The sequence below is a fragment of the Phyllostomus hastatus genome, unplaced genomic scaffold (assembly GCF_019186645.2).
Source record: "Phyllostomus hastatus isolate PE091 unplaced genomic scaffold, TTU_PhHast_1.1 phas_contig_196, whole genome shotgun sequence".
Classification (NCBI taxonomy): Eukaryota; Metazoa; Chordata; class Mammalia; order Chiroptera; family Phyllostomidae; genus Phyllostomus; species Phyllostomus hastatus.
The window spans coordinates 2,607,306-2,629,341 of record NW_025333709.1 but is presented as its reverse complement, the minus strand read 5'-3'; the positions used below and the strand labels follow the sequence as shown (position 1 = coordinate 2,629,341).

The 22,036-nt window shown below is 57.9% G+C and overlaps 1 protein-coding gene across 3 annotated transcripts in view; it reads left to right on the top strand.

Moving 5' to 3' along the window:
• Nucleotides 1-3,661: 3,661 nt before the first annotated feature.
• The window catches only part of KIAA0232 (KIAA0232 ortholog), a 67,040-nt gene continuing 48,665 nt past the window's right edge, over nucleotides 3,662-22,036 (top strand). The window contains exon 1 of one of the 3 annotated variants that reach the window (XM_045834628.1): nucleotides 3,662-3,879. The gene's annotated coding sequence lies outside the window, so the exon portion shown is untranslated. The remainder of the gene's footprint in view (nucleotides 3,880-22,036) is intronic. The other 2 variants (XM_045834629.1, XM_045834630.1) reach the window with 2 other exon arrangements.

Sequence of the window (22,036 nt, the reverse complement as noted above, 5' to 3'; positions counted from 1 at the left end):
GCCCAGGAGCAGGGTGAAGGAGGGCGAAGTGGCGGAGTCAGGAAGGACGGAGGAAGAGGGGCCGGAGCTGGGGCAGGGCAAGGCGGGCGGGCATTCACTGAGTGTGCGTGCCGCATGCCGCGCACCGGGCGACGATCTGAGCTCCTGCGAGGATTCCCTCTTCCCCGCACACCAACCGCCTCAGGGAGGTCCTGCTGGGATGCTGCCGTTTACAGGTGAGGAAACTAGGAGGCTGACTAGCTCACCTGGGTCAGCAGTCCAATCAGGGGCGGAGAGGCTCAGCCTCCAGGTCCAGCCTGCGTGCTTACCCATCACGCTCCCCACCTCCAGCCTGGACGGTCTCTGCGGACGGGGGTGGAGGGGCAGGAGGGGGAAAAGCCCTCAGCCCTTGGAACCAGTCTGAAATAGTAAGATGAGACTTGACATTTATGTGGCCTCTTAGAGTCTGGGGAGGACACCACACCTCTGACTTTGTTTGGCCCTGAATACAACGGACAGACGCGGCCAGTGCCCACACCATTCTCTCCCCATCACTTCGCGTACTGGGGGGCCCTGTGAAGCCCCCGGAGCTCCTCCAGACCTTATCCCGAGTCTGTGTCAGAGCGGGAATGGCATTTACCACTCCCGAGTGGAATGCAGGGCTGCTGAGAGGGGGCTGTTGGGGGCTGCAGGCCTGGGGAGGTGAGCTGGCCACCTTGATTGACAACGTCCAAGCCGAGATGATCAGTTAAAACTCTAACTGAGTTAATCAGGGCGCTGGCGCCTGGGGAGGTAATGGGACAGTGCCTAGGGAGGGTTCTTATCTGGATGCGGATTAAAAGCTGACTCAGGAGGGACCTGAGTGACACAGCGCTGCCCGGTGGTAAGGGCAGGCTGCAATCAAATCCTGCGGCTTCCTCCTGCAGGGAGCGGCCTGGCCTCGGGCTGGCCCCGCCCCCACCTCTCCGGAGCCGCCCCCTCACTGCCAGCGGGAGAATCTCCCCCTGGGGCATGGTGCGGGGGAGGGGGGCTTACACTGCTTACAGCAGTGTGAGAAAAGCTGCTGGAGGTCAGTAAATGAGCTGGTATTTTTACTGTGGGACAAACGTTGGGGTTTGTACATATTCCTTTATTTCTTAAATCAGACTTTATTTTGCAGAGCAGCTTCAGGCTCACAGTGAGACTGAGCAGAAAGTACAGAGAGTTCCCCTGTACCTCCTGCCCCCACACACATGGCCTCTCCCTCTTATCCAAGTGCAGCGTCACTGAAATTTTGTTTCCAAAGTTCGCAGAAAAAAAGGGGGGCGGCCAAGAAGAGACTTCAAAGTCCTCCTGTCTAAATTCCTTGCTGTGTGGATGGGGAGACTGAGGCCCCGCAAGGGAGATCCTGCAGCAGAGGTCTCGGAGCCAGGAGGCCTGGCCCCCGCTGTCCGCCGGTCAGCATGCCCATCATGAAGCATCCCAGATGCAGCCTTGGCTGCTGTTCACCACGCATGCACGTGGTTGCAAAACACTGCCCCAGCTGGCATCCAGGCCATCCAAGTCAGAGGGCACCGGAAGTTGTCACGTGGCCCTTCTCCCTGCCTCGCCCTCCTGCAGGGGTTAAAGAGCTGTGATCGGTTGTTGTGAGCTGGGAGAAGTGAGCGTTCATGGACATGCCCAGAGACCAAGTGGTTTTTTATTTAGAAAATCCTGACATGGGACTCTCCTGCTTCTACCCAACTGTGCTTGAATGCCAGTGTCCTCTGGCCTCTTTTGCATTTCCTGGGGACCTTAACCAACAACCAAGATAATTCCCAATACTGAACAGAGCTGTGAATAAAAAACAAAACAGGGTGGTGGCCCTGTGACTGGGAAGGTTGCTACTGTAAAGTGGGGGTCAGGGAAGGTGTCTCTGGGCAGGTGACACTGTAGCTGAGCCTTGAACAGGAGCCAGCTCCGCGAAGATCTGGGGACAGAGGGTTCCTTAAACAGGAATTGGTAAGTGCAAAGGCCCTGAGACTGCGTCAGCCAAGCTTCTAGGACTTTTAGCAAAGCAAACAATTGCTAAGGAAACAAAGTAACCAAGATAATTTCATTCTCTAATCTGTGTGTGGTTATATAGCCCTTCTGAGACCATCTGAGATATATTGTTTCAATTTTTTTTTGCTTTCACAAAACAGTGACTATTGATGACAACAATGTTACTAATGTGGCAAAATTAAAAGTTGACAGCTCTTCAAATCCCTGATGTTTTGGAGGGGGCATTTTAATAGTCTGTGAATCCCAGGTTTGGGGGCACCTAGGAACTAACCCCTGAAGCTCCATTAGTTGACCCCCACCTTTGCTCCCTGAGCACCCTGGATTTCCTATACCCTTTCATTCTCTTTCTCCCTTTTCAGAGTTTAATTTCCAAAAGGGCAGGGCTACTCCTACCTGGCACCCAGCCAGGCCCACAATCAGCGCTCAGAAGATCCTGATTAAATGAACACACCCTGGTTCCTGATGAGATTTGTTTAACTGAGATAAACGCTCAGACAATAAAACTGAGCAGCCTGGAGAGATCTGTGTGAGGGGAGAGATCCCAGACCTCACAGCCAGGAGCCTGGGTTCAACCCCTGCCTTCTGCAAGAGGCGGTGTGGCTTAGGGGGGGACACAAGAGCTTGCCAGCAAACCTGAAGAGAAACCTCTTACTTTGAGCCTCATCTTCCTCACCTGTGAAATGAAGGACAATAGTGCCTGGACTCGGGATTCTTCTGAAGAACAAAAGCGATGCCCGCAGAAGCCACGCTGCAGACGCTGTGTAAACGCTACCCGGGGCCGCCCCTGCAGCACTCAGCACCTAGCGTCCAGAGTGCCCCTTCTCAGCCCGTAGGCCTGCTTCTCCCAGGAGCCGGTGAGCTGGCGCGGGAACTTCGCTCACAAGTTCTGAACAGAAAAGCTCGGTGCTTGGCACCCAGTGGGTGCCTAATAAATAAATCAGTGAATAATGACCCCAGGCAGGTTGCTCCCCCTCTGAACCCCTTTCCACTTCGTAGGTAGGCAACCTCCCGGCGCTTTCCTCTCCGGTTCCTATCGTACCTAGTGATTTCCTTTTTGGGGCCAGCCCTAGGAATCACATTTAGGGAAGGTGGGTGGGTGAGAACAGGATGATTAAAAGGTTAGTGCATTTTTGGTTTCCACTTCCGAATCTTCCAGAATTTATTTTTGCCTGCTTAATAAAAAGAGCCACGTTACATTTTTTTTTAGCTTGTCTTTTAAAAAAAAATTAAAGTCTTTATTTTAAACCGCCCACTCCAGCCATCCCAGGACGCGGCGAGGAGGGGCGCAGACAGGTGGAGCGTGTGCCGGGGAAGGCGGGGGCTGCACCGGGCCGCGGGTGGGGCGGTGCAAGTCGCGCCCCATTTCCCGGGCGGGGCCAGAGCGGCGACGGAGTTCTTGGGCTTTTGCAGAGAGCAGCCCCACGCGCCCCTGAGTGTGGGATGTCTGCCCTCTGACGCTTCGCGCACTAGGTGGACTTCCGGCTCGCCAACCTCCCAGCCGAGCTGGGTACCCACGCCCGGCAGCAGCGCGGCTCCAGCAGGAGCCAGGGCGCTGCGCCCGCCCTCACGCTCGCGGAGCCGAGGCCGGCTGTAGGGGCGGGGCCCGGGCGGGGCCGGGGCGGGGCGGCCGGCGCTGATGTAATCCCGACGCCTGGGCGGAAGGATATGGAGCGCGCCCGGTTGGCGGGGCGCTGAGGCCAGTTGCCGGGTAACGGAGCAGAGCGGCCACGGCGCGCCGCCTCCCGCCCTCCTCGAGTGGCGCCGGAGCCGCCGCCGCTTTACGTAAGGCGCAGGCCAGGGCCGCCCGGCGCTCGGCAGCCGCTCGGAGCCCACGGAGGGAGAGAAGGCGCCACCGCTAGCCGCCGCGCCGCTCGGCAGGTACTGGGGGAGACCGGGACGGGCGGGCGGTGGTCCCTCGGCCGGGCGGGTGTGGACCAGGCAGGCCGCCGCCGCCGCCGCCGAGGGACTCGGGGGCCGGCCTGATGGAGGCCGGGCCGCCCCCTGAGCCGCGGGCTCCTTGAGAACCCCAGCCCGGCTCCGGCGTGCGGTGGGCTGCGGGCACAGGGACCCCCGCCTCGGGTCTGGCTTCTGGCCGCGCTTCGGGCGAGCGGGGGGAGGACGATGAGTCCGCACAATGGGCCGGTGTCACAGCGCTGGGAGCGGCTCTTTGGGGGAAGTGAGGCGGGGGCCGGACGTGGGGCCGAGGCGCGGAGCCCCGAGCTGGCAGTGGCGGGGTTCGTGCAGTGGCCGGCCGGCCGGCGGGTGGGCACTCGCTGTACTGCCCCCTCCCCTCTAGCATTGTCCTTTAGGGGCCCGGGAAGGGAAACCGCCGACGGGGGAGGGGCCGGGCGGGGCGGGGCGGGCGCTGACTGACGGGCGCGCTGTCCTGTGGCGCGGCGCGCGGGGGGCGGGGACTGGCGGGGGGCGGGGCGGGGCGCTCGCCGGGTGGGGCGGGCGCGGCGCAAGGTTTAGCGAAGGTTACGGCCGCCTGCAGGAATGACAAACCCACAAAGTCACTGGCCTCCGCGGCGCGAGAGGTCCTGAACCTGCCGGCTCCCAAGCACGCGCGTCCGCCGCGGCTTCTCGGAGCTCTCCGCTTCTCTGCCGGGGAGACGGGGGTTGTCGCGTGTGAAATGCTGCGTTCTGCCCCGGGATCCGGCGTGCAGACGGAGGTGCACCGATGGCGGGGCTCGCGCGTTCCTGGCAGCAGACCCCCAAGTCGTAGCCGAACCAAGTTTTTATTTCCCTGGTTTCGCTTTCGCTGCCTCTCAGGTTTTGTCCTCTGAAGGCCAGCTGCAGGGATTTACCCGGCGGAAAGTATGGGAGATAAGCGGGGAGGGGAGCGTGAGACTCGTTGGAACGATTGAACCAAATGCGGCGTCTGCTAATGATTACCTGGCGAGGTACTTGGATATCTGGGTTGAATACTGCGTCCAAGTTCCTGGGAAGGGGTTTTACGTCTTTGGGTCTTTGCTTGTCTAGAAACAAAAACCAAAAACGATGGTGGAAGATTGGTGAGGTGGGGAGGGTAAGCATTTTTGAACAATAGGTGCTGCGAATGAAACTGTGCACTGAATCCCGCAAGCTCGATTTCTTCCATGAACATAAAATAAGACCTGCACCCGGACCCCTTGGCCGTTTCATAGACTTTGAATTTAATCGGGGGGAAATCTGCCACTCCGCGTCCTGAAGGTCCGATATCCTCTCACGGTCATTTTGGATCTGCCGTTCTTAAATGGGTCTTGGCATCTTTATGCCTTTCCTTTGTGACAAACAATATTTCTGAATCGGTAGGTAAGCTCCTTGCAATTCCTGTTTATACGGGGTGGGGCAAAAGTAGGTTTGCCGCAGTGCCTGTGTGAAACGCAGAGTTTATTCTTGTTGTTATTTATTACTGTATTTTCCATACAAACAACTGTAACCCTGCTTTTGCCCCACCCTGTATTCTTGATTCAATTGCTGTACCTGGTAAATAATGAAATTTTTTAAGTTAGTTTTTTTTAAAGATTTTATTTATTTATTTTTAGAGAGAGGGTAAGGGAAGGAGAAAGGGAGGGAGAGAAACAGCAATGTTTGGTTGCCTCTCCAGCACCCCCTACTGGGGACTTGTCCTGAAACCCAGGCCTGTGCCCTGACTGGGAATTGAACTGGTGGCCCTTTCTTTTGCAGGCCCGTGCTCAATCCACCGAGCTACACCAGTCAGGGCTAAATAATGAATTTTTAATCATTCAAAAAGTAGTCAGCGTACTGCTTCAGTTTGGGCACATGGAATGCTTTCTACTTAAGCCTGTTTCATCAATGAAATGCCAGTTTGGCCACTGGAACATTGAATGGAGGGCGGAATACTACTTGTAAATGTTTAATTCCATATAGCAAGTGGAATTCAAGGTACAGGTTTTTTTGTTTGTTTTTTAGACTACAGGTCTTTAACATGGCATTGACAGAAAGCATGTTAACTCTTTGGGGGTAATTAGCTTGTTTGTTGCACCCAGTTACAAGCACTGAGGAGAGCGACATGGGTTTTTAGCGCTTCTCTGATGCTGCTGTAGGTCACTCAGGTTTTACAGTAGCACTTTTCAAAAATAACAGGATTAAAAAAAATTTTCTCCCCAGTGTGGAAAAGTACCGAGCCTGGATTTTCTCTCTGTTTTCGTGTCATTTCATGTGGAACAGTTGCTGGCCCCTGGGCCAGTTTTCCCACCCGCAGAGTGGGGGTGACGGTGACACCGGTCTCCGGACGGCGGGGGGGGCGACCAAGTGAGGGGGGACGTGAGAGACTCCAGCAATGTTCCCCCTTAAAATACTAGATTGATGCCAGCATGTCCGAGATTCCGGTTCCTTTCTTGGCTTAAAGCTTTGACTTCAGGCTCCTCTCTACTTCTCCCTGCCTGGCCGCCAGAGTCACCTCTCTGAAACCCGGTCAGATTTTGCCGGTCTCCGGCTCGGAAAGCTCCAGGACTCGTGTTGATTGGAGAATGGAACCTGGGAGCACGAGCGTCACACCCGAGGCCCCTCGTGGCCTGGCCCCAGCTGTCTCTGAGCCTCACCTGCCCTCCCCCTCACCTCTGCATCCTCTGCTGCTTATCAGGGCCTTGCTCGGTCCGGGGACGGCCCAGCCGCTGCTTCCCTCCTTGGCGCATCGCCGCGGCTCTCACGGGAGGGCCCCCCTCGCTCCCTGCCCGTTCTGTTCTCACGAGCCACATCTGGTTTTCTGTCCTCTCCGGAACGCTCTGGAAACCCCGGACAAGCGGATTCCTCATTCCTGCAGTCACAGCCCTCTGTGCTGACGCCGGTGGTTTTGTCAGGCGGTGTCGTGGGTGTCAGACTGGCTCCCAGCACCTCGCTCTGGAGTTTAAACGTGGACATACTCGGGCGTCTGCTGAATAAAGCCTGTAACCCGTCTTGCGTAGCAAACTATTATTATCAAGCATGCTCATCGCAAACACAGAGCACCAGCCACAGCGTTTGAAGTGCACTTGTGCTCTGTTGAAGACAGTTAATACTTAGAATGTTTCTTTTCAGTTATTTTTGGTCTCTCACGTGATACCAAGTGGGATCTTTACACAAAGTGCAAGCCGCCACCTCCCATCTGTCTAAACTTTCAGGCCCCGCGAGCCCGCGCTGCTGGCTGAGCCACCGCACCCTGTCTCTTGGATAGAGGGGACCAGAGTCCAGGTTTGAAACATTCCTTTCCTTTGAAGTGGAACTTTGCTCCCAGCAGGTTACATGCTTTTTGATTAAAATGGTTGTTAAAAAAGATTTTCTGTACTCATTAAATAGCAATCTGCATTTGGAGGGCTTACTTATTACAGATTTTATTACTTATTTTTAGAGAGAGGGGAAAGGAGAGAGAGAAACATCGATTGGTTGCTCCTTGCAGGCCCCCAGCTGGGGCCGTGGCCTGCCACCCAGGCATGTGCCCTGACTGGGAGCCCACCTGGCGCGCTTTGGTTCAGAGGCTGGTGATCCGTCACTGAGCCACACCAGCCAGGGCTGGGGGGCTTGTTTAAAGACCCCTAGGCCTGTATTTGAAAGACTCCGTTTTTTTGTTTTTGTTTTTTTTAAAGAAAGACGGAGGTTTGTGTCTCTGCTCAGCACTTACCCCCCGAGGGCAAGCCGGCTACGTCTCGTTTGGACTTGAGTCCCTGTATGCCATGAAATGAGAACAGTCCTGCCTGTGCTATTTTTGCCTCGTGGTGTCACTTAGAGCGGCTCACACTCCGTGTGCTGCACGTCCTCTTTCAGACGGGAGGCAGTAAGTGTCCGTCTTCACAGCACCTTCGCCCTTCTCGTCACCCCGGCTGCAATATTTCGTCTCCCCTTCCTCGACCAGAGCAGATTTTTACCAGGCCCGCCCCCGTGCGTCTTTGCCCTGCCCTTGTTTTCAGCACCCCTCCGCCCCACCTCCTCTGCAGGCCAGCATCCTTCCGTGGGTGGTCGGGAGGCCTGCCGCCAGCCCCCCGTCCTCTGGTCCCTGTGGTCCTCCTGGGTTCTGCTTCCGGAGAGATCTACCGTGTAAGTCAATTCCTAGCACCCCCCCGGGTGTCTACACCAGAGGTCCTCGCAGTGCCCTGTCTCATCGCCCAAGGGGAGCGACCTAGTTCTGCCGCAGGCTCCCCCGCAGAGGCCTCCTCGGAGGCCCTCCCCGGCCCGGCTGGGAATGAGGGGTGAAGGGCTAGGGAGTCGTGCAGAGACCGTGCCACCGGCCCAGTCCCAGCCTGGAGCTGGGTATTGTACCGCATCTCTCCTTGCCTTGCGTTTCAGCACTAGACCTCTGGCCACTGTCACGGTCGTCTGTCCCGTTCCTTCGTTCCTTCGTGCTGGAACGTCCTTTCCTGTCTTTTTCTTACTGCCAGCGTCCCTGGTGCCGAAGGTTTGGCTTGGATACGTGTACTTCTGTGGAAGGAGCCGCCCCCAGTTTTCAGACTTAACTCCTCGTTACCGTTCTCCCACACGGTCCCTGAGTGCTGCCCCCGCTTAGCTGTTTCTTCCTTTTGACCTTTTGGTCAAGTCTTCACGTGGAGGTCTCTGGATCACGGGCCCCTCGAGGGACGAGGGGCAGTCTCCTCCGATGTCGCTTCCCCCTGCCGTGCGGGCAGCCTTCTGCAGAGCAGGTTTTCACTGAGCGTCCGCGTCGACTCCCGCGTTGTGTGGTCTCTGGCCTCGGCGCTGGGCGGGCGCGCGTCGGACTGCTGTGCACGACGGCCTCCTGACTCCACCCTCGGCCACACTCGGGACGGGCCCACCCAGCGTGTCGGCAGTCTCCGCAAGTGGCCGCTTTCAGCTGCTAGTCGGAGCAGGTGTGGAGAGCACTAGTGGCTGGGGGAGTTGATCGGTGTGTAGCCTATGCTGGTTGGCTGTGACAGTGTTCACGGGTTTATCCCTAGTGCTCGTATGTAAAGAAGTCATCTCATCTTTCCACACGCACCTCTGTTCTTTCATTAGTTTTGAGAATAAGCAGAAAACTGAGCATTTGGAGGCCCATGCTGCTGTGGCTCAGTGGATTGAGCACCGGATTGCGAAGGGTCGTTGGTTCAATTCCCAGTCAGGGCACATGCCGGGGTTCCAAGCCCAGTCCCCAGTAGGGGGCGCACAAGAGACAACCACACATCGATGTTTCTCTCCCTCTCTTTCTCCCTCCTTTCTCCTCTCTCTAAGAAATAAATAAAATCTTACAGAAGAGAAAAAATAAAGAAAAGCGAGCATTCAGTCGGAGAGGGTGTTTCACGAGCAGACTCATGATGGTGGTCCAGAATTACTCGGGAGACAGGCACACCTAACTGTAGGCAGGTCTGTTACTCTGCATGTGACTTAAGGTAGTCACTAGAAAATGGAAATTGTAAGTTTTTACACTGTGTATTCTCTTTCAGTAGAGCAAATATTTCTATTTAAATCTTATATCTTGAAATAATTCATTAAGCAATAGAGTCTCCCTATTTAGTATTTGGAATGGCAGTTGAAATGGAAAGTGTGTCTTTGACATCATCTCCAAGGCGTCCCCCCCCCGCTTCCTCTGCAGCCCCGCCCCTCTCTCCGTCTGGTCAAGGTCTTACCCACCGGCCTGTGGGACAGGGAGAGGCCAGGCGAGGAACACCGGCTCTGGTTCGGAAACTTTCAATTCAATGTTTAATTACTCTTTCTCAGTCTACATGCATTACTTATTAACAGATTGTATTCAGAAACTTTAAAAAGTGGTATTTGTTGGCTCTAAAATAATATGGAATTCCTGCTTGCAACAACATAAGAATATGTATTGGTTGCTTTAGTGTACATTGACTGTATTTATGATTATGAGCTTTTAAAAAATCATGAGAAATCTACATATTCTTAATAAGCTGCTCTTAAAACTTGCCCCAAAGAATTGGGGATGATAGGGTTGCCCCAGTGAATGAAATAGTAACTGTATTAGAAATAAAGGCTTTAATAAAACAAAATTGATAATTACAAAAGTGTTTGAGAATATGTCGCTCTGTGTGTGTGTGTGTGTGTGTGTCTAGCTGGAGTGACGACGGACTGTGAGTTCTGTGGGTGCAGGCTGTGTGTGCGTGTGTGTGCCATGCGTGTGTGAGTGACTTTCTTGTGACCAGAAGTGAGCCTGGGCACTGTGGGGTGGGGGGGGGGCTCGCTCGCTGGCGCCGGGCGCAGGGGTGCAGCCGTTCCGCTTGGCTCGGACTGCCGGGCAGTGAGCCGGGCGCCAGTGCGGCAGCGGTGTCCGCGGGGCTGTGTGAGGGTAGGGGACCCGCCGCAGTGCGCGGTCAGTCGTCCGTGGGGGAGGGGAACCCCAGTGACCACGGCGATGGGGGCAGGTAGAGTGTGGGCGGGGGTTTGCTTTCCTTCCAGGCCGGAGCGGTTTCCGCTCAGTTCCGTGTTCCAGGGCGCCTTTGCAGTCCCCAGAGTCGGGACGCGACTGGCGTTTCAGAGTATCTGCCCGGTTCGGGGATGCATTCGGGCTCCTCGCCTGTGCCCACGCAGTTGCCGGCCTGCTCTTAGACGCCTGGCCGAAGTCTGCTCCCCAGCAGCGTCTTCCCCGACGGCGGCCTTAACTGAGCGGGAGTTGACCCTGGGAGCCCTGGCAGCGGGGGCTGCCCTTTGCCGCTGCTTGCTTGGTCCCGCCATAAATAGCTGAGTAATGATTGTATTGTTGTTAGCATTTTTTTGCTAGTACCATCGAAGGAGTTTCTTGTTTTTGTAAGATATGAAGCTTAATTTCCTTTTTAAAAAGATTTTATTTATTTATTTTAGACAGAGTGGAAGGGAGGGAGAAAGAGGGAGAGAAACATCCGTGTGTGGTTGCCTCCAGTGTGCTCCCCACTGGGGACCTGGCCCTCAACCCAGGCCTGTGCCCTGACTGGGGACCGAACTGGCGACCCTTTGGCTTGCAGGCTGGTGCTCAATCCACTGAGCCACCCCAGCCAGGGCTGGAGCTTAATTTCAGACGGTTAAAGTATATTTTGTATTATTTACCAAAGCATTGTTTTGAATGTAAGTAATTGTTATAAAGCCTCTGTGTACTTAAAAGCATATGTTAAAAATCTAAAAAAAGAAGTAAATTGTAAGGTGAGACGGATCTCCTTCACCCTCTTGGCATTCTGTACTCATCTAGGAGAACTTCCGAGCAGCCTCCGGGGTGTCCCAGGGAGAGATGGCGCCCATGCCTGTAACAGCGGGGTCGTGGCCGGGAGCGCTCTGTGTTGAAGCAGACGGCAAACGCCGTGTCTCGGGTGCTCTCCGCGCGGCACGCACAGACCTGCTTCGGCTGCGGAGCCCCGCCACGGCTTCTCCGTGGCCAGGGACCCCGTGCGCGGCTGTGCCGGAGTGTCCTTAGCTGGCCGGCAGCCGGGCTCCCGTGCTGGGCCACTGCAGCGCCGGGCTGCAGCGCACAGCCTCCCGCGTGTGTCCTTGGGAACGTGCGTGGGGAGCCCCTCGGCTCCGGGCAGCCCGCAACTCCTGATCGGCCAGTGTCCAGCTTCTCTGAACTGTCCTTGACCGTGTTCAGGTTTTTCTTGCTGGTTGTGTATTTTAACAGTTGTAGACATCGGGCTGGACATATTTCCTCTGAAGCAGTCACGCAGTATCATTTTGTATTATTAAGGATGAGAACTTTCTGTATTGCACATTCAATGTTAGGTTAGTAAAAATGGTGAAGGCCCCAGTCCACCTCGGGAACCAGCATCCTGAGCAGTCACGGGACCCTCCCTTGGTTTGTGTAATGCCCTGCTGTCACAGTCTCGATACACTTAATGGTTTCGCATGGGATCCCGCAAAGAATGTAGCCAGTCCCGTAAAGAGTATTTACTTACTCACTTATTTAACCTTTGCATTGAATTCATCGGGGTGACGCCGGTGAGCAGAATCACACAGGCTTCAGGGGCACCACCCTACCACACAGCACCCGCACGCTGCGTGGGGTGCTGGCTGGCCACCCCAAGTCCGGCCTCTGTCCTGTAACGACTTTGAAAAGAAGCACGTAAAAGTAAGAGTCCCTCATTCTCCCGCGTCCCCGTCCTGCTCCCCGGGACTCCCACTGACAGCGTACCAGCAGCGCCCCCACTCGGAGGCTTCTTAGAGTGCAGATAAATGTAAACTACACGTGTGTGCTTCAGGGGGTTTTAACTGCTAAATTGACATCCATGCAGAGTCAGTGTGTATATTCTTGAAAATCTCAGTAATGATCTAGAATGCTGCAAACTAAAAAAAAAATTTTTTGAAGGAGCTCTAAAAACCTTAGCTGTAAGAAGTTGGTACAGAACTGTAGTTTCAGGTTTCATATTAGTTTTTGTTTTTTTTTAAGTGTACTTTCTTGAAGCTTTAGGGAAACAAACAGCCTACGTCTCAGAATGTAACAACCCTCATCACTGGTGAAATTTCACTTTCTTAAGTCTAGTAAATCAGCTCGAAGCCCATGGTAGGAGGGAATGGAAAGTTTATTTATCGGTTAGGCCCAGCTGAACAGGGGATTCGCTGGTGGGGTACAGGGCTTTTTGGGGCTCGGTTTCATTGAACAGGAGTCAGGGTCCGCGGGGAGGGGAGAAGGCAGAGGGTCCCTGGAAGCAGCCGCAGCAAGTGGGTGAGGAGCACGAGCCGCACCTGTCACAGCAGCCCTGCCGCGTCAGGCCGCGGGTCGGGGCCTCAGGTGGACGGTGTCGTTTCACCCTTCTGGCGGCACCTGAGCGAGGGGGCGCCGTGATGCGGCTGTGGCCCAGCGGTCCCCAGCAGCCTCCCTGGGGTTGTAAGTAACAGCGGGGCAGGAGCCCAAGCTCCGGTCCTTGAAACCTGAAGTGCGTGTTCTTTCCCCAGCCCCACTCTTCCTGCAGGGGTATTCATGCCCATGACCGTGACTGCCGGCTTCGTCCTAGGCCTGGACGCCGAGACGACTGGGCTTGCGGGGGACTTGTTGGGGGAACGGCCTGGGGGGGGGGAACGGCCTGGGGGGGAACGGGAAGGCGCAGGAGTGTGGAGGATGCGGCCGTGAAAGGTGAGAGGAGGGGTCGGGTGGGAGCAGCCTCAGGCCAGGGCGGGCTGGCGGACGACTCGGCCAGGCCGATAGGGGTCCGCCCCGGGTGGGGCCTGGGCCCCGCACCCCTCTGTGCTCAGCATGGCTGGGCAGCCTGGGGGACGTGTGGCCTGACGTCCTTTCTGTGGGGACTCGGGGTGTGCAGCGGCCTGGGGCTGTCGGTCCCACGGCAGGTTCTGTTGCAGGGCCTCATGAGTGGGGCCACGCGGCCACCGCCCGCAGCACCGTCTGTCCTGCCGGGTGGGGAGAGGCTGGCCGCACGAATAGGCAGTGGTCACGCGCGTCAAGCAAGCGCAGGTTCGTGCTGAGAAGGAAGATGAAGCAAGAGGTGGAGAGGTTGTGTCATGCAGCGAGGACCAGGCAGGGCTCTGACGAGGTGACGCTTGAGCTGAGACCTGAAGGCAACGGGGAGAAGGGAAGGAGCACACCCCAGAAGTGCAGTGCGTCTCGGGGGAGGGCCGGGCTCGGGAGGACCCTGGGTCTGGGTGCCGCGGTGGCCAGCCAGGAGGCTCGGCTGGCGGATGAGCTCAGGGCGCGAGTGCAGGCGGGCGGCACCGTGCGTGTGCGCCCCAGCAGCGTGCGGCTTGCGCAGAGGGGCCTCTGTCGGCCCTTGACTGACGCTGGGAGGGCCAGGGCAAGGGGGTCGTGTTGGGAGCTCCGTTTTTAAAAAAGAGATGTTGTACGAGGAGATGCCGATTAGACACCGACTGGTGCAGTAGCCTGATGGCCCCAGAATTCTGGGTTCGTGAGAGAAGGGCCCAGTGGAGAGGACGTTCGGAGTGATCGCTGCACGGGTAGTGTGTGGAGGCGTGGGCTGGGGTCGGGCAGGCCGGTGCTGGTCAGGAAGGAAGCCACAAGCCACACGTCGGCTTTGAGCACTTGAAACATGGCGATTTTTTAAAAAATGTCATTTATTTATTTTAAGAGAGAGAGGAAGGGAAGGAGAAAGAGGGGGAGAAACATCAATGTTTGCTTGCCTCTTGCGTGTTCCCTACTGGGGACCTGGCCCGCAAACCAGGCATACGCCCTGACTGGGAATTGAACTGGTGACCCTTTGGTTCTCAGGCCGGCACTCAGTCCACAGAGCCCCACCAGCCAGGGCAAAATGTGGCTATTTTTACTTGTCCTGTCTTGTGTTCAATGTGTATAGGATTTCAAAGACTGAGCATGGGAAAAAAGAATGTAAAAGATATCATTCCTAATCTTTTACTGGATTGTATTTAGAGTGATAATATTTTGGGTATATTGCATTAAATAAAATATATTAAAATTAATTTCACTTGTTTTTCTTTTTTAATATGGCTACTGGAAAAGGCTAAATCACACACGCCTGGCTGAGACTTTGCCCTTGGACGGCGCTGGGGGAGGAAGCCTGGGGGGCGGGCAGGGGGGGGGGGGGGCAGCAGGGCCGTGGTGGCTGTGGCCCTGGGGCCTGGGCGGGGCCTGACCTTGGCCTGATGGGCGGGCCCAGCTCCTGAGAGGGGAACAAGCCTTGGGAACGGTCTGTAGGACAGGGGTCTCTCCCTGTACTGTTTTATTTTTGTTAATTAAAAACAAACAAACAAACACTGATTTTAGAGGTGAAGGGGGTAGAGGGAGAGAGACCAAGAAACATCATCCTTTTGTTCCACTTGTTGATGCGTTCATTGGTTGATTCTTGCATGAGCCCTGACTGGGGATCGAACCCGCAACCTTGGGGTACTGGGGCAAAGCTGGGAGGTACTGAGCCACCCGGCCAGGCTTTTCCTAAGTGAGTCCCATCAGGACAGGAGCGCAGCCTGTCCGATGTGAGCCGCCACGCACCCCCGCTGCAGAACTGCCCGCGGCAGGAGGAGACGCACACTTGGGAGCGACGCACTCGCTGCAGGCAGGCGGCCGGGGTTCCTCAGCCTCTGTCTCGGGCCCGCGGCTCGCAGCTCCACGCACCGAAACTGTCATCGGGGTGTCGGACCGCCCTTTTTCTGATGCTACGCGTGCAGGGTGCCTCTCCGTGTTCAGTGAGGCCCCCGGTGGACTTAGCTGTCACAGGGCAGGGCCGTGTCGCCCTCTGGCATTTGCACCTGCAGTCGGGCGCTCTGGTCTGCACAGTGGCCTGTCGGTTACCTGGGTCAGCGCAGCCTGGCAGCCCGCTCCCTCTTCTGCCCGCTCACCGCCCCGAGGCCCCGAGGCCCCGAGGCCCCAGCTGACGGCAGGTCTGCGGGCCTGCCGGGGGCCGCTCATGGGCATGTCTGTACTGTAGCTGTGGCCGTGGCAGGGGCGTCCGACCTGCATCCGCGGCCCGCATGCGGCCCGACACAAAATCCTAAATCTACTCAAGACTTTTTTTTTGCTGCCCAGTTCTCGTTAGTGTTTGTGCATCTACCGTGGGGCCCGGAGGACGCTGCCTCTTCAGCGGGGCCCAGAGACCCCCGAGGGTCGGGCGGCCCTGCGGGGGCCGGGCGTGTTCTCCTCCTCTGGTGCCACACCCCCCGCCCCGCGCATCCCTGCTCCCGTTTGCGAGCAGCCAGTGCTCAGAGCAGCCTTCCCCTCGTCCCTCGGTGGCACTGTCACGGAACGGGACTGCTCGGCCTTGCCAGGGTGGGCAGAGTGCGGCCTCGCAGAGGACCGGGTCGGGCCGCCAGCGCGGGTCGGAGCTGGCCTCGCCCCCGCTCCGGCTCCGGCTCTGGCTCGGGCGTGGGGTCTGTCTGCCTCTCAGCGGCCCGTCGGGACAATGGGCAGTGATCAATGGCCAGACCAGAAACTTGGATTAAGGATCTGCTGAACGCAAGACCAGAAGGCTTTGCTTGGATTTTTCAAAATCGTGTGGTGGCAGGACTGCACGTGGGATGGCAGGATGGACGAGGCCCCAGAGCAGCCCTGGCCCCGACCTGCTGGGGGCCTGCATGTGTGGTTATGTTTCTCTTGTCTCCCTTCCCCTTCCCTCTCCCTCCCTTTTTTCCTTTCTTTCACCCTCACCAGAGGACATGCCTGTTGACTTTGAAGATGGGGAGGGAGGGAAACATCTCAGTAGGTGTACCGCATCAAATGCAGAGTACTTTGAAGGCAGCCAAGATTTAAACATGTAAATAAATACATGATTTTTAATAAATAAAACCTGGGTTTTTCTGGAGAGGGTCCCCCTTGTAGGTTGTTAAGCGGGGGTGGGAAGGTGGGCGCCAAGGCAGCCCCCTCTCAGGTGGGCGCTGGATCCCCCACTCCGAGATGTGCTTGCGCGCCAGCGGTCAGGTCTGAGCGTGGAGGCGGCGTGCTTCCGACACCGACCCCAGCCCGGTCTTCCTCCCCGCCGCCACATCGCTGTGACACCAGCGACTCCAACCTCTCTCATCCCACGGCACACGTGAGCTGATTACTAGTGCTGCGGCCCACCAGAAACTGTATTTTTGCTGATCTGACAAAAAATAGGTGTAACTTTGATTCATTCACACCAGATGGCTATCGTTGTATGGGCTGTTGTCATTTTTTACAATTTGACAACCTACGGGGAGAGAGGCCAGTGCCCCGGACTGAAGAGTCAGATATTATGTGTTTTAAACTTTCTTGCAGCGCGCCGGGTGAAAACCCCTGCTTTGTACTTTTTACCGAGACGCACAGCGCAGGAGAGTCCACACCGCTGCAGTCAGCCGTGGGGTGGGGCGTGCCGCCCAGGAGCCGGGCTCGCGTCCCGGGGCTGCCGTCGCGGCGCAGAGGCCCGCGGACCGGGCGCTGCGGGTGGCAGCTGCTTCGCTGCCAGCCCTGGAGGCCAGAAGTCTGACCCCCGGGGGTCGGCAGGGCTGGCTCCTTCTGGAGGTGCTGGGGGAGCCCGTGTCCTGTGCCTGTCTCCTGGCTTCGGGCTTACCAGTCACCGTGGGCGTCCCCAGGTCTTCGGGCGGCTTCTCCTCCCTGTCCGCACTTCCCCCTTCTTACAAGGATGCCGGCCACCGGACTCGGGTCGGAGCAGAGGCGGGCTGGAGTGAGTGGTGCTGGTGAGCGGGTGAGAAGGAGCCGTGCTCGAAGGTGGCCGGCGCGCCCGGGCTCCGGCGCACCCACCGTGCTCTTAGACAGAGGGCCAGCCCTCGGAGGGGCGGGGGTTCGGGTGTGTCGCCACAGCCAGAGGGCGATGTGGGCCGCTGAGGAGGACCGTCCGCTGAATTCGCTGAAACACGCTCTCTTTGCTTTAAAGTTACCAGACAACACGCCGCCATTGCCCCCCAGTTTCCGCCCCCCGCCGTGTCAGGCGCGCAGTGGACACACCGGGTAGTCGCAGTCCCTGCCCTGCGGTCACAGGGGAGGGGCTGTGAGTCTGATGGGCCAGTCCGGTCCTTCCTGCTTGTTTGAGCCGTGGGTCCTCTGGAAAGCCGCTGCGGACAGGTTGGATGCAGACGTTGACTGACAGGGACCCCGGGGGCCCACAGCCGAGGGAGGGGAAGGGAGGTGGGCTGCCTTGTATGCCCCGCCCCACGGGGAGCCGGAGAGCTAGAAGAGCCCCCGCTGGGCCGCAGGACCAGACCTGGGTGTGCTCCTGCGGCAGTGGGTGGACGCGGGGCCTTCCTGGGCACGGGAGGGTGCGGGGTGGGGCGGCTGCCCGCGGGGGAGGCGGTTCTGACACGGCACTCCCCGCGGCGCGGCACGGCCCCACTGGGGCTGGGTGGCGCTTCGGTGTCTGCCGCCAGTGGACAGGGTGTTCCTTAAAACATTCTCCGGGTTGGTTCGGTGCAGTTCGGTTCGTTGGTCGGCCTTCTGGGAAAATACAGAGCATGGCCTCCTTTCTTGGTGGCTCCCTCAGCTCCGCCCCCCACCGTGCACGAGGGGCGTGTGAGACAGAGCAGGGGTGCGGCACGTGGGCTCTTCTGTCCCGGGGCGCACGCCCCGGCTCCTCGCAGCCGAGTGGTCTCTCGCGGTCTCCGTGCTGGCCTGCCCCTCTCCTGTGTGTGGTTGGGACTTCCTCGGCTTTCCTTAGCAGTCTGTGTGTTTTAAAGCATTCGTCAGTGGCGTTAAGGTTCTTTGACCAACAGCTTATTTCCACCATTTTGGAGCCTATTAGAATTTAAAATTCTCAGTTCACGTGACCCTAACTAACTCCTTTCCCCTGTCGAATCCGTCCTGCTCTGCTGGTTCCAAGGACTTGTTAAGGAATCCGCGCGTGCACTGGGCGAGCTCAGAGCAGACCGGGGGTCCCAGACAGCCGCGCAGGACGCGGAGCGCTCTGCTCGCCACCCCGTCGGGGGCCGGCCGCGCCTGCCGCCCGGGCGTGAGCTGCTGTCAGATGGTCGGCGTGCGGGCAGCTTCGCTCTGGAGCTAGGTCCACCCGTTGTCAGGTCCCAGCCCCTCCTCTCTCGCTCCTCCGGGAAGTCAGTTTTCTGTTCTAAGTTTCAGTTTCACCCTCTAAGAAAGAGGAATAATAACACTATCGACCTCATCAGGCTGTCAGGATGAATTAAAAATACGTGTAGGACTTAGGAAGTTGGGACTCAATAAGCAGAAGCTGCTCCTGCTGTGGCTGGAAGGAAACCCCGCTGACTGTGAGGGAGAAAGACCCCCACCTCCCTCATTCTAGGTGCAGGGGACCCTGGCAAGCTCCAGGGGGAGGAAATGCGCTTAGCCAGGCACGCACGTCTGCAGAGGGCCTGTGGAGTGGTCTGCGTGCGGGAGGGACCGTGGGAACCGCTCCTGGGCGACTGGCGGGAGACAGGTCGCCCCGCTGACCGGTACCGCTTCCCCCCCTCCCACCGGGCCGGCCTCTGCAAGGCAGGGGCCGCACAGGGGGGCGGTGCCGGGGCCAGAGCTGTCATGGGCAGGTGCTGGCAGTGCGGGACACCCGTGCGGGACGCTGTGCCCGAGTGTCCGGGGTGCATCTAACAGCCGAGGTCTGTGTGTGAAGACTGGAGCGTACCTGCAAGACGTGAAGGGGGGCCTCGGGAAGTGGGGTGTGGCCCCGTTAGTGCGGAGGGAGGCCCGGCCGAGAAGCAGCCGGCTCTGCTCACCTTGGCCTCCGCGGGAGTGCCTCTTCAGTCCGGGTCCCCGCCGCGGGGCAGGGCTGCTCGTGGGACAGAGGGCCGGTTCCAGGGTCGTGAGAGCGAGCGGAGGGCCGAGAGCAGGGGACACCTCGTGCAAAGGGCAGGTGACTAAGGCAGGTGGCGCCGGCATGCGCCAGGTACCTTCAGCACACACGAGTGCCCTGACAGACCCGCGGTTACGTCTTGTGGCCCTCTGCTGCCGAGAGAATCGGGGTGACAGGTGGGGTGGGCAGACCACCCTAAGTGGCGCTGTGGCAGCTGGTTTTCCGTGCAGAAGAAAGAAACCGGACGCTTTCTCCACAGTTCCAGCTCACTGATTCTGGGAGCGAGAGAACTGGTCGGTGGGCAAGGCTGTGACCGTTTTATTACATTTTACAAGGTTGTCCTGCGGTGACAAAACCCTCTCAGTGGCTTACGCACCCGGCACCTCTTCCTGGCTGACACCACGTTTTGGTGGCAGCGAGCCAGCTGCTGAGGCTCGGTTCCAGGTGTCTCCTCATCCGGGGCCCATGCCGAGGAAGGGGGCCACCCTGTGCGGGACGTGCTGTTCCCACGATGCCCGGAAGAGGCCAGGCTGCATCCACGGTCCCGTGGGAAGCCTCTGTGTGGACTTGGCGTCTGCCACGCCCACCACAGTCCGTGGGCCAGACCAGTTCCAGGGAGCGGTGCGGGACAGGGTCTCCGCCTGCAGAGGGCGCTGCCGGTCCGTCCCGTGGTGACCCATGTGACGCGTGCATTGGTGGCCTGGATAGAACAAAAGGCTGAGAAGGAAGACTGCATTTTACCAAGTTCCCCCGCTGACCGGTGCACTTTAAAGTTTGGGGACTTTCCTCTTGTTTTCAAGCACAAGTGTGCTTTAAAGTTGTCCTGTCACACATGTGACAGGAGGAACTTGAACACTTTCAGAAGAAAATGCAGGCCAGTATCTCTCTGACTTGAGGGTAGGGAAGGGTGTTTGAAGAGTGTCCTCAAACTTGGTGAAGGGCGACTCTTCCTCACCCAGCCTTTTAGCCTCTTCAGGCGCAACCCCCCCAACCCCCCAGGACCAGGTGGGGGCCCCCCCCCCTGCCCCGCCCTGGGAGGGCAAGCTGCTTGGCTCGGCCCGCGGACTCGGGTGTGCATTTCATCGAAACGCCTGCGCAGGCTCACCCGGCATTGTGCTTACCCGAATCTCTGGGCACCCGAGGCCCAGTCAAACGGACGCACCGAAGGAGCCATCCCAGAGACTCACCCCTCCCACGAGCCCTTCCCCAGCTGCTGTGGCGGTGACGCCCCAGGGCGCCTGCCCCTCCCCCTAGCTCATCCTGTGTCCTGCAGGGGGTGGGGTGAGGGTAGCCTCGGGTCAGGCGTGGGGGTGGTGGCTCTGCTGTGGGGGTTGGCTCCAACCAGAAGGGTGCCTCTTTCCCTCCCCCAAGGACCAGGGACACAAAGTGGGTGTTGCTGGAACATACTAGACCGCACAGTGGTGACTGACATACAGAGCAAGGCGCTGGTAAGGTAGGGAACAAAGCGTGATGAGTTCATGGATGCGCGGTTTTCTCTGGGAAGGAAAGCATGGCCGGACTCTGAAGGGACGACAGCGGTCCTCGCACAGGCTGGGGCGCGGCCGGCTTAGACTGGGGGGTCGGGGCAGTGGGGGGATTTGATCAGTGGGTAGTGACGTTTGCATCGACCGCACAGATCTTTGACGGGGACACACGAACGTTCTGGGCTCTGTGAGAACTCGGGCAAAACTCACTGCGCCGGTTACAGTTACTGGTCGTTAGGTGACACCTGGAAGGTGCGCTGAGTAGGATTAATTTATTAAATATTTCAAGGGATTATTTCCATAGTCGTCTAAGTTCATGTTCATTTGAGCAGAACACTTATCACTAATGCCAAGTCCAGTGTTTCTCATGACAGAGAACTTGACAGAATAATCAATTCCATGTTTAACATGAGTCACCTGAAGGTTGATTTTTATGTTTGGTGTTTAGATAGTTAACTATTTTTCTTCCAACTTTGTTTATGCTTTTCTGACCCAATGCAGCGTATATTTCTGCTACCTTTTTTCTTCTTTCACCTTGACCTTGGTTAGTGCGATGGCGTGTGTGGCTGGAGCGTATCCGTGACGTTGTAAAGAGCTAAGACAGCGTCCCAGGCCAGCACGGGGGAGAAGGGGCTTCACCCGTGTGGCACCCAGTCCAGAGCGGGCACCGCTGCCGGGGGCCCCAGTGCGGGCTCGAGAATCCCGCGTGCTGAACCTGCCTGTGAAGTGCTAACAGTTCGGGTCTTGAGGAGCCGCACCGTGTCGGTGCTTCAGGGAGAACTCCGTGGATACATAGTTCCACTGACGCTGTCCCACTGCGGCCGCGAGTGTGGCGGGGCCTCCGCATGTGTCCCAGGCTCAGGGCGCCTGAAAGCACGCTTCAGTTAAGCGGCATTTCTACATTTTGGCAGCCACGCCTGCGCTCGGCAGACGGTTGCTGAGTCCAGGGCCTCTCGCTCGGCTCTCCGCTCCGCCGGCCCCGGAGGGTGCCCTCGGAGCTCCGCACTCGCCACCGGGCATCGCAGAGCCACCGGCCGGCGGGCTCGCTCCTCGCGGTGGCTCTGCCACCAACGTCCTTTTGGTCCACCGAAGACGGGGTGGCCGTGTCGTGAGGCGGAAACAAAGGCAGGATCACTTCCATGGCTGTGAGCGTCTGCCCGATGCGCCGGGCCCGCCTTGCTGCCCCGCACGCAGCGGGCGCCGGCAGTGCCCAGCAGTGCGGCCTCAAGGCCCGCGTGTGGGTCGTCGGAGATCATTTATGATGGGGCCGGGGCGTGCTGGGCAAAGGGGAACCTGGGAGGCCCCGAGGCCATGTAAGAGGGAGCACTGATTGACTGGCTGTACAGCACAGTTTGTGCCGGTTGTTCCTCTTTGTGACTTAATCTTCATCGTATTTTTTCCCATTACCATTTAGTCCCCTTGTACCCCCCTCCCCCAGCAATCACCACCCTGTTGTCCATGCCCATGGGTCCTTTTTGTGTGGATTGTTTAAAGGAAAGA